Genomic DNA, 12,279 nt, shown 5'->3' with positions numbered 1-12,279 from the left:
TCTCCATCTCCAGTACCAGCTGAGTTCTTTCCTTATCTATTTCCTTATTTTTATCTCTATGTTAGAAATCATAGCCGCAAGTTCCCTTTCTCACTCAATCGAACAAGGTCTAACCCCTGAACAGAAAAATATAGTAAAGCAAATTGTCTACGCCGAGAAGGGATTTAACTTGAACCCAAGGACGAACTTTAAATTTAAAAACGTTACCGATTATATACGAGCAACGAGCAAATCTATTATACTGTGGCACGATCTTATCAACAATTCGATCACAGAGTTTAAAAAGATCAAACCCCTTATGACTCAGCAACTCCTGGATACTCTCAGAAGCTTTAACAATCTGTTTGCTATTGTCTACTGTCAGCGTACGGGAGCAGAAAATATATTCGACGAGCTACGAACTCTTGACACGATTGTCATCGACGTTACAAAACATCTTATCAGTAAATCAGAGAGTCTAGACGAAAACATCACAGGACTTTATCGCGAGCTTCACCAGTCATCTGATCTAGAACTACGATCTCTCTCGGTAGTCTTGCACTACTATCCGAACCTTCACGCGATCTTCAAAACCCGCTCCACGAAAAGCAAACCATCGAAGAACCGACGAAGAGCCAAGAAGAGGCAACGCTCAGCAACTCCACAATAAAACGGTTAGTAAAACTCGTACTGGTTGTACTCTTTGAGTCCTTTGACTCGGAGTCCCTTTCTAGTTTTACTACATTAGTATATAACTGAGTGTACTCTTTGAGTCTTTTGACTCGGAGTCCTCTCCAAACAAATATGACACGAAATCGTGAAATGACCACTGATTCCGTATGCGAAACTTGCCAACAAAAAATCAAAAAGAATGAAGATACATTCTGTTGCATCGTGTGTAATTGCAAAATGCACCTGACGAAAAGCTGTACCAGCCTAAGCGATACAGCAATCAATGGTATTACGACACTGGGAAAAAACATTGCTCTACTCTGCAACAAATGTGTGGATTCCAACGGATATGAGAGACTCCGAAAAGCAGTCAGTGACGCTAAACAAACCTCGCCGAAGCAATTCAAGAAGATTGAAGAGGACATGGAAGAACTCAGAAAGAACTTACAGGAGATTAAAATGCTGTTCTCCCAAACCACAATGAAGCCAAATGAGATCAAATCAGAAGCAAAAACCAAGGTACCGATAAACGCAACGCCGAAAAAAATCAAAACGGAATCCGCATCCGCGGCATCCCTGAACTAAACGACAAAGATCAAAGAAAAAGACATAAAAATGACCACCAACAAGTTAAGGAAATCTTGGAGCACATGCAAATTGTGCCAGAGATAGTTGATCTGTTCCGGATGGGTCAACGACTGGAAGGCAAGGACCGAACCATACTGGTAAAAATCCCAAATTGGCAGAAACGACTAATACTATCATCCGCTTGCCGCCTAAAAACATATGACAAACCTGTGTTTGTCAGCCGCGAGCTATCAGTGGATGAAGCAAAAGTTGAAAATCAAGCACTGCAAAAACGGCGGGAGCTCATAAACGAAAACATCGATAAACAAAACCTGCGCATCGGCGATAGAAAACTCTATCAGAAAATAGAAAACAGATGGACAGCAGTTGCAACCGAAAAAACGGAGAACTCAATCTCCAATTGACTAGAACTCTTTCCTAGCCTACTCATCTACAACGTCCGAAGCATACTCGACTACAATCGAAGATCAAACTTCGCAAATGCGATAAACACAAGCTGTCAATACCAACTACTTTGCCTAACCGAAACATGGTTAACCAACGACGTAACAGACAACTCCATATTCTTGCCTCAATTTGAACTCTATCGATCTGAAAGAACTTCAAAAGCACGGAGGAGTTCTAATTGGCATCAACGCCAACATACCACATAACCGCATTGATACAGGCATGCAAGACTGCGTAATGGTTCAACTCAAGAAATCTGTACCAATACTTGTCTGCTGTATATATTGTGCCCCTGTGTATAGCCCATACCGATGGTCACTAGATCAACTTAACTCATTGCTGAACTTAATAAAAGCAACACAACGCGAGCAAGGCATACAAAATCTTGTCATTGTTGGAGATATCAACTTCTCGTGCACAAATTGGAAATCACTCTCATCAAAATGCGAGTACGAACAAAGCATCCTAGACAACTTCCAGGAATTAAACCTGCAACATTTCATCATAACCGATACTGGAAAGAGCCTGGATATCCTACTCTGCAACAATCCTGATATCATACTAGACGTATACATGGACAATCGGCTCAAAAACGACTTCACCTCAGATCACCCACCTTACGGCTCAAAGTTACATATGAATCACAAAATAAATCACGAAAGGGTCCCTCTACCCTCCCAAAAGTACGAATTTTCAGGCTTTGCCTTCAAAAAAGCCAACTGGAACGAAATCAACGAATATGTGCGAGAGCACCACTTCAACCCATACTACTACAGCAACGTTGATCTCCTGGTAGATCAGTGGTATAATTGGATCTACGGTATTATAGTCAAACACATACCCCGAACAACCCAACATAGGAAACATCTAGCGCCCTGGGTTTCTCCCACGAGCTCAAACCTCATGAAAAAAGTAGAAACTCTCAGACGCCAAAGTAAAACAAATACCCTAAAGATCCAGCAATTACAAACTGAATTGTCCTTATCGCTCTCAGCTGACCAATGACATCATGAAACAGAAATTTTCATTCTGGAATCTTCTTAAACGTCCAAAAATACCTCAAAACTATCATGAAAACAAGCTCAATCCCAACTGAAGTATTTCTTGACGATAAGTCAGCTAATACCGATATCGAAAAAGCCGAATTATTTAATCAGTAATTCCAATCCGTTTTCAGTAAGAATCACCACGATTATACTCTCACAGAGGGACAGCCCAAGCTGTCAATGATTCATTTCTCAGAACTAGAAATACAACTCGTTCTCCAATCGCTGGACGAGAGCAAGGCCAAAGGACTTGACCGTATGGGGAGCAACCTGCTGAAAAAATTATCAGACTCCTTACCAAAGTCACTGCATCTCATATTCAACACAATTGCAAACAAATGCTACTTCCCATCATTCTGGAAAACCAGCGAAATAATCCCCATATTTAAAGAAGAGAACAAACAAATGGTAGATAATTACAGGCCGATCAGCCTCCTCGTAGCAATATCCAAAGTCCTCGAGAAACTTATTTTCGACAGAATGTACCCAATCATATCCACCGCATTGTCCCAATCTCAACACGGTTTTCGGCAAAGACGCTCATCTATAACAAACCAAATCGAATACTTGCACGAAAGGTTTCTGAACTTTGACAATAGCAACTGCCACTTCCTAGCGTCATTTTACCTCGACTTTCAGAAGGCTTTTGACAAAGTCAATCACAATATAACGATCGAAAAACTCAGCAGAGCTGGAATAACAGGCCGAATATTGGATCTAATTAAAAGTTACCTGACCGGTCGAACCCAAACAGTACGCATCGGCAGCTCGGTCTCAAGCCAACTGCCAATTTATAGTGGAGTGCCACAAGGATCTATTCTAGGGCCACTCCTTTTCTTAGTAAACATCAACGACTTGCCAAAATGTGTCATGTCATCGTGCTACGGCTATGCGGATGACTATAAAATTATGGGCACCGACCCGACTACCCTGCACATCGATATTAGAAAAGTCTGGAAGTGGTGTGAAACCAATGAAATGCGCCTCAATATGACCAAGAACAAAACACTAGTAATTAAGGGCGAGTGCAACCTAAGCATATTCTCGTACAAATTCGAACAGCCTAACGAACTTAAAGATCTTGGAATGATAATGTCAAAAAATCTTAACTGGACTTCTCCTGCAAACAATCGTGCGAGCAAAGCACTGAAGGCCCTATACTGCATCAAAAGAAACTTATCACCTGCCACAACCATGAACAACAGGAAAAATGCATATAAAAGCTATGTAGTATCTATCGTTAGCTATGCATCATCAGTCTGGAAACCCTCAAAGCAAGATCTTGCCACCCTAGAAAAAGTGCGACAGAGAGCAACGAAATGGATACTTGGAAATAAACAAATTCCAATTCTTCCCTTGTCTCTTTACCAAGAAATGCATGTACTACTTTTGTTCGCGAACATTCTAAGAGGAAAGACCGACCTGGAATGGTGGCGATTTATTGAAATCACTGAAACAAATCGACCGAAAACAACAAGACGTTTCAACGCGAAGATCTTTCGACTTCATAAATGCGAGTCTGATTTCTGGCAACGCGCCTGCAGCCTGACAAACATATTTCACGATCACCTGAAATATGAAGTCCTATTAAGTGACTCGTTTAAACCAAAAATATCAAGAGTGTACTGGCAATTCTACAAGAAAATCTACAATGAAGTCAATACCTGCACCTGGAGAATCAACTGCGGATGCACAAGATGCTTAAACTTCAAAAAACTAAACTCATTAAACTAAAATATAATTGATCTCATAAACTTGATTCGGGAGCTAACTCCCATGGATGTATCCTAAATTCTGTTTTATTATTATTATTATTATTATTTACCTGAACAGCCAGGTGATACTGCGCCCCATGCTCGGCATGAGGCAGACCTGGGCGAAGTCATCAGAAAACTACAACATTTGAAAGTTAACTGCGGAATTAAACACGCGCGCCGACTTGGAGCATTCACCGAGGAAAATGTCGACCAATGCCTGTCCGAGGGGACTCCTTGAGGGCCAAAAGACTAATTCTACGTTCTCTCCCCCAAGCTTAAAACGCTTGCAACTAAAGTCTTCATTAGTCGAGAACTCTCAAATATCGAAGCCCATGTGCCATTCCCCCGGATTGGCACAGCGGAACCTTCCGTCGCAGCACGAAAAAGAAATTAGAGGCCTTAGTGATCAAGTATTGTTGAAAAGGAGGCTAGAATTACAGACAGTATATTTCTGAGAAATACGGAAAATGACCATTTTTGGCTAAAAAGTGACAAAAAAAACACAACAACAAACGATTTAGTGAAAGACAGACGGTCGGAAATTTAGAGGAAACACTAAGCCTCTTATCGTGACAATCGCGCACGATATGACAGCTATTTGAAGTCGATAGAAGGAAAGGAGGCTTCAGTGGGGAAGAAGGAAGGAGCAGTACCCTCCCATGTCACGAATTGGTAGTAATAACGACGCTGTTACAGAGAAAGCTCGGAAACGGAGGCTCCGCCCCCAGAGACTGATATATAGTGAAAGACTGTAGTAAATCAATTTTTGAATTAACAACGGTATTAATTGTTATTTTAGAATATGAGTAGCTAGAAAGAGGAGAGGGTCCATCCATCTCCAATGGATCTAATATAGAACTGTCAACAAAAACATAGTAAATAGGATATTCGAGCCGTGTTTTTAATAGCAATCTTGTAGTCTGGGGATCCGAGACCCAGTTATGTGGTTGTCTTCGCATGTAAACGGAAGCTGATTAAAAGTCGTTTGACTGAAGGCCTGAAAATAGTAACTTTTTACTTAGCCCTAAACAGCACAAAAATCAACTGGCTAGGTCGAGACGGTCAAAAACGAGTAAAATTTAGGTAACTGACGCAGGCCAGTCGTCTATAGGTACTTTTTCTAAGCTCCGTTACTGTGTAGTAATTGGGCGAATGTTACATAGACGTTTTTATGGCGTTCCTGGGTGGGCCTGTCAAAGGTATAAGACCATCATGATCAGCAAACGTTTCAGCGACGAACACTCCGCTCAGGGCGTATGCCCGAGTTAGAGGCCTTAATGACCTCAATTGTACTAGGCGGAAGGTACCGACCCTCCGCCTGGTACTATTCAGATTTTAACTTAGTTAAGACAAAAAATCCGGGGATCGCAGGGTTAGGTGGGAAGTCATGAGCCCGCTTATCGCAAGGTCCCGGGACCAAAAACAATTGAAGAGAAAGCGTAAAACCAAACAAAACTAGTGTATAACCAAGAAAAAGCCAAAAAAAATGTTGCTTCAAAACAAAAAAGTACAAAAAACAATAAAAAGTCCAAAAAAGACCAAAAACAATAAAAAACATTAAGTGACAGTTTTTATGTTATTTCCGGATGAGATGCGATCTGACTTTCCTATTTGTTGTTGATTCAGATTAATTTATATCAAATACGATCAAAAAATTGATTGTTTTGGTGGTGGATTATGTTATATTTGACCAGAAAGTACAAAAATGCAGTTTCGCAATCGAATTTTTTTCGATCAGAAAAAAGAACATCAACTGGGAAGATTGATGATTTTATTGAACTAGTGACGTTATTTAAACGATTGGACAAATCGGGAAGGGTTAGTGTTAACTGACATGTTAATTTGCTAATTTGTTAACAGACATGCTGATTGAAATTGTAATTGGAGAATTTCAGGAACTTTTCCGAGTTGTAACGATTGTGCGTTTACAATCGTTACAACGTAGAAACCGAGAAAAGGAAGGGTATTGGGACGGCGTGTCTAGCCTTCCGGAAAGCAATAGGAGTGCCATTTCCCCGGATTTCAGAATCCGGAGGGGTCTCGGGCTCAGAACTCAAACTGTTTGATATAAACTTTTAGCTTCCTGGTCATGCCCTGAGTTGACTTTAATTAACATCCACATTCATTTTCAGAGAATGAGAAGCTAGGAGCGAGGGAAAGGGTTGATTCATCTTCGATGGGTATGTGGATTTTTATCTACTGAAAAAAACAATAGCAATATAATAAATAGTAGTAGCCCTGTTTTTAGGAGTGACCAGGTGGTCTGGGGATACTGAGACCCAGCCATGAGCTCACTATTTTTGCATAAAAATAAGTTAACATGAGCGTTCTGGTCGAAGCCGGAAAACAGTAACATTTTGTCGACCCAATTTTAGGAAAACCACCAAAAGAACTGGCTTTGGCAGCGACGGTGAAAAGTATGTAGAGCTGTGCTTAGACGCTAGCCAGTCGTTTCAAAACAAAGCTTTATTTTCCGTCGATTTGTACTTCCCGGCGAATGTTACATAGATGTTTTTATGGCGCTCCTGGGTGTTATTTTTGTTAACATCATGACCGGCAGAACCGTTAAAGAGCACTCCCCGCCGAGCGGATGCTCAAAACAACGCCCTAACCACCGGGGCGGAAGGTAGTTCGGAACGCGGAAGCCTTCCGGATTCCCGTGAATAGCTTTTTAACCTAGTTAAGACCAAAAATTCATTAAACCAGTAAGGGTGGGGGGATTCGCGGTCCCCTCATTTCCTGGGGGTACGTGACCAAAAACACTTAAAGATTTGCAGGAAACCGAACAAAAAATAGTATAGTACCTAAAAAATCAAAAAACATAAAAAATAACCGAAAAAACCAAAAACAGTAAAAAAGAATAAATTCAGTAGAAATCATCACCCCAGACGAGATGTGATCCAACCCTCCCGTTTGTTCTTGTTAGATATATTGTTGTTACAGGCATTTATATCTGTCAGTTTTTTTTTCAAAAACGATAAATTTTTTGGCCCGTTTGTGGTGCTTGTACTGTAGGGTTATTTGAGTATTTAAGCACGTTAATGCTAATTTGCGCTCAATCCGGAATTGTCTCGGGATTAGAGAAGAAGAGTGATCCGGCAAGCAGTTCAAGGAACGACAAAAAGGGGCTCAAGGTCAACAACAATCGAGTGTTGGGTATCGTTAAAAAGTTTTGTATCCCTTTTGTTACAAAAAGTAAGATATTATGTTGTGGGGGGCTCGACAGTGCTGCACTGTAGTGACCCTTCACCGAACTGCGAAAATCCGAGTTAAGCACCCTAATTCGGATGTTGAACAAACCCGGAGGGGTATAGTATTACTAATATTATTACTTATATAGCCTATATTAATACTCCTATATCGTTTTTCAGTGAAAAACACAGTAAGCGGACCGGTTTTTAGGGTCAAAATAGCGATATTTTGACCCCCCACAAATCGCGATTTTTGAAATATCGATATTTTTTTGAAGGGAAAAAAGCGCTAAATTAGTGAGTTACATCGTAATTGTACTAGTATAATCGGTAGAACCGGTGAAGTTTAGTTCAGAAGTGGTTGGAACTAATCGGGTACCAAAAACCGAATTATCTCGATTTTTGAAAAAACGAAACGCTACAAAATAAGAAATTTTTTTTAGAAATTTTTGAGATCAGGACAGTAAAACTTGTTGTTCAGACAACTTTAACTAGTGAATCGACAGGTTTAAAAACCCGTTTGCCGATAACCATCCGGGTTACAGTGAAGACGAATTTAACGTGTTTGTTTAGTGGATTCATCAATTCGGAAGGGGTCCAAATAGCATTGTTTTTGGCAAATTTTTTCATCTGGAACGTTTTAGATCAAGTTTTTTGCATTGAACTAGAAGAGTATAGGCTTTTTGAGGTCAGATCAATAATTTAGGTCGGAATGAACAGAATTGCGAGAAAAAAGTTAATTGCGGAACCTATAAGAGAGAAAATTTTTTGATTTTAGAAAAAAGACGTTTTGGTTAATAACTTTAAAACAACTGGACAGATCTGGTTGATCTTGGTACCATTAGATCAGAAATTAGGCGAGCTTACTCATAAAAATGTCAATTAATCAAAAAAATAAGCGTGAGAATTTTTTCAGATTGTTTTTTAGCAAACTCATTAATTCGGGAAGCTAGACCCATCACGTTTTATAATTTTTTTTTGGAAAGACCTAACACCCCTACCAAAGGGTAGTAACGGTTGAATAAGGCAATTTTACGCTGTTCTAGACAAAAAGGGAAGGCTAAGGAAACCAGAAAATCATAGTCGAGTCGAAACTAGGCTAGTGATAAGACCCTTCACAGTTAAGGTGAATTGTCAAATAAGAGGCTTAGCTTCAATCCGGAAGGAACTTGGGAAAGAAAATACACCCTTACTAGTTAGTTCCAACAGCATAATAGCATCGGAGAAAGTATCCGGTAAACACATCGCAGAACGTGACGAGGGGTATCGAGTGAAATTTTTGAAAGTATCTGAAAAGCTATTTTTACAAACCCGGAGGGGTTCCCAATCCGGAAGGGTCCCGATTTTGCCAATCCTGAGGGGTCTTATTTTTGCCAATCCGGAAGGGTCTTATTTCCGCCAATCCGGTAGGGTCCCAATTTTGCCAATCCGGAAGGGTCCCATTTTGCCAATCCGGAGGGGTCTTGTTTTTGCCAATCCGGAGGGGTCTTGTTTTTGCCAATCCGGACGGGTACTATTTTTGCCAACCCGGAGGGATCTTGTTTTTGCCAATCCGGAGGGGTACTATTTTTGTCAATCCGGAGGGGTCCTGTTTTTGCCAATCCGGAGGGGTACTATTTTGTTAAGACTTAAGTAGACAGAAGAAAAGAAAATAGTGAAAAGGTATTAGGTTACTAAGAGACAGGCTAGGAACCAGCGACTGCACTGATAACTTGGCTTTTATAAAAGACCAGATCAAAACAAAACAGGTCTTAACTCGGATAGTTGCGACACTAAGTCTTAATTTAAAAAATTTTTTAACTGCTTTGTGTGGATTGAAATCCAAATCGTTTTTGGGAAAACTGATTGCCCCGAGGATTTTAGTAGGTCTAGCTCGGGCAATCCGAAGGCAGATAGCTATTACAGGACTCGGTGGGTGCAATAGACGCCCACTTGAGAAAATTACTGCGTTCAAGTTTTGTCTGTTTGGTGCAGCACCGAAGAGGGAAAGCTCTTTCTTCAGAAACCAGTTCGACTATTACATTACGACTGACTAAAGTACAAAACACATACATTTTTTTTATAGAAAATATTCTTATTTTTCTTAATTTTGGTTTTAAATCAATAATATCTGTCCTTGATTGGGTAGTGAGGACACTATCTTTTGATTAAATTGATATCGTCAGACAGTGCTAGCTTCATATCTTACGTCTAATAATCGATTATTGTAAATAAATTGTATACACGCTGTACAATTGTATAACATAGAAGGATTCGTGGTCACTATTTAAGTGAAACTTTTGGAATTTATTGTGTTGTTTTATTGTTATCAGTAGTCAGACTAAAAGAAAACTAGCAATCGAAATGAGTATATAGGCAGTAAGAAGTGATAAAATGAAAATGAGTCTAGACAAGTCAAGGATACCTAAATTAAGTGATAGCTCCAGGCAACTCATACCAGAGAAACAGAGAAAAGCAATGAACGACCCTTTTATGGACAGGAACACACAAACCCGGACCGACACAGGGAAGAATGTTTCAGGCATAATGGTTGAAACCAGGATTCAAAAGTCCTCAGAAGGACAGAAGGCAAGGTTAGAGGTAGAGGTCCATCCGGATCCAGACATGGATGAGAACCAGGAAGGACCAAGCTGACTGGGATCGACAGGGTGACACCGCCACTTGAGACGCCATTGGTGGATAACGGAGCAGCAATTGAAGAAGCCTAGACCAAAATAGTGGGCAGCATAGGAGAACAGAATGAACAGATGTCCTTAGGAATGAGTGAACTAGAAAGGGCAGTCCACGTCGAGAGAGAAAATCTGCGGGAAGAGATCAACCGCAACTGACAAGAAGTCAGTAGAAGCGAAAAACGCTTGAAGGAGAGAACGGATGAACACTAAGCTGAGAACTTGTCGCAAATGACGAGGGAAGCTTAGCAGGGAGAGTTACGATTTAGAGACAACATGGAGAAGTTGAGAATTCAACAAGAGCAGACTCTTGGGACTCTTGATACGAAGTTAGATGCGATGATGGAGAGGCGAACTCAGGCTATCATGGATAGGTTGGACGGGCTACTAAATGCGACAATCTACGTGGCCGGAAGGACACCAATAACGGTCCTTCACATGGGAGGACGCGATCTTTGGATGAGCTTCCTGGTGGTGGAAAATTTAGACGACGCAGATCAACTCATCTTGGGCCGTGATTTTGTCCGGAATTTCGATGTAATGATTGACTTGAACAACGGCCTAATAAGGATTAGAAACCCGGACCGGAAGTATGTCAAGAAACGAATTAATAGAATAATAGCAGATGAAAACAAGGTACCAATCTTTTCAGATAGAAAGGTAAAACTACAGCCGGGACAGCTGTAGTAGCAATTTTTAGAATGAGAAATTTAAACAGTGATAGTAAACAGGTTTGTTTGATACTGAGCCCAAATAGTCATAATTCAGTGATTTTAGGCCGGAGCTTCTCGTTAACTCGAAACGGACTGTGTGTCAGTGTGTTATTGAACACACTGGACACCACGGTTTCAATCCAGCGTGGAAAGAAACTTGGTTACGCTCTGCCGGCGAGGAGACACAAAACTTGAAGAAATATAGTGTGAAAGACTGCCCTTATCATGCCAACAAAGATATAATTTTAAAAAGAACTAATGAATTTAAATCTATTCATAAACTGTTTTCAACGAAATCCGAAACCGACGACGGCTTGTCGAGCTGCTCGAAATTTCCGGAACGCCCCTTGTCATATGAATTAGAATCTGACAAACCGGTTTTGCCGGAGATAGAGCACTTAAAAAGGAAAATAGGCGAGGGAGATTTTGAATCAATGGGGGCGGTTTTAAATCAAACGCGGATGTATTTTCAAAACATAAGGCGGATATCGGTTGTTGTAACTTCGTCGTACACGAAATTGAACTAGAGGAAGGCGCCGTTCCCCATAGGGAAGGCGCAAGACTAATTACGCCACATAAATTGAAAGCGTGCCGAGCGGAAATAGAAATCTTGCTCGAATACGACATGATAGAACCCTCGAAATCGCCCTGGGCTTGCGGGGTAGTCATGGCAAAAAAAGAAGGGGGCAGCTTAGGTTCTGTTGCGACTTTCGTTACTTGAACGCGGTGACAATCAAAGATGCGTACCCGATACCGCGAATAGACGAGAGCCTCTCGAAACTTGGTGACGCCAAGTTCTTCACCACACTGAACTTGGGTTCTGCCTTCTGGCAGGTCCCGCTGCGGAAGAAGGATAGAGAAAAGACTGGATTCGCGTGTGAGTTGGGGTTGTACCATTGGAAGAGGATGCTTTACGACTTGTGCAACGCAACGGCCGCTTTTCAAAGACTGATGGCTCAGGCTTTGACCAGAGTGACGAAGAAGTACGGGAACCTTGTGATGTGTTACGTGGATGACGTGGTCATAGCAACACCCAACCTGGAAGACCACATTGATCGGCTCGATGAGGTTTTTGGCTGCATGAAGAGAGCAGGCTTGAAATGCAAACCATCGAAATGTGAGATCCTCAGGGATTCAATCAAGTATCTAGGAAGAATGGTGGACAGGTATGGCGTGAGGCCGGACCCGGAAGCAGTAGAGGCTGTGTTGACATGGAA

General features: G+C 41.1%; 1 protein-coding gene across 2 annotated transcripts in view; it reads left to right on the top strand.

Moving 5' to 3' along the window:
• The window catches only part of LOC134842784 (disks large homolog 4-like), a 574,432-nt gene that overhangs the window by 310,105 nt on the left and 252,048 nt on the right, over positions 1-12,279 (top strand). The gene's annotated exons all lie outside the window — the stretch shown is intronic.

Source organism: Symsagittifera roscoffensis, chromosome 3 (genome assembly GCF_963678635.1).
Source record: "Symsagittifera roscoffensis chromosome 3, txSymRosc1.1, whole genome shotgun sequence".
NCBI classification, from domain to species: domain Eukaryota; kingdom Metazoa; phylum Xenacoelomorpha; order Acoela; family Convolutidae; genus Symsagittifera; species Symsagittifera roscoffensis.
This window is presented reverse-complemented; position numbering and strand designations above follow the sequence as displayed.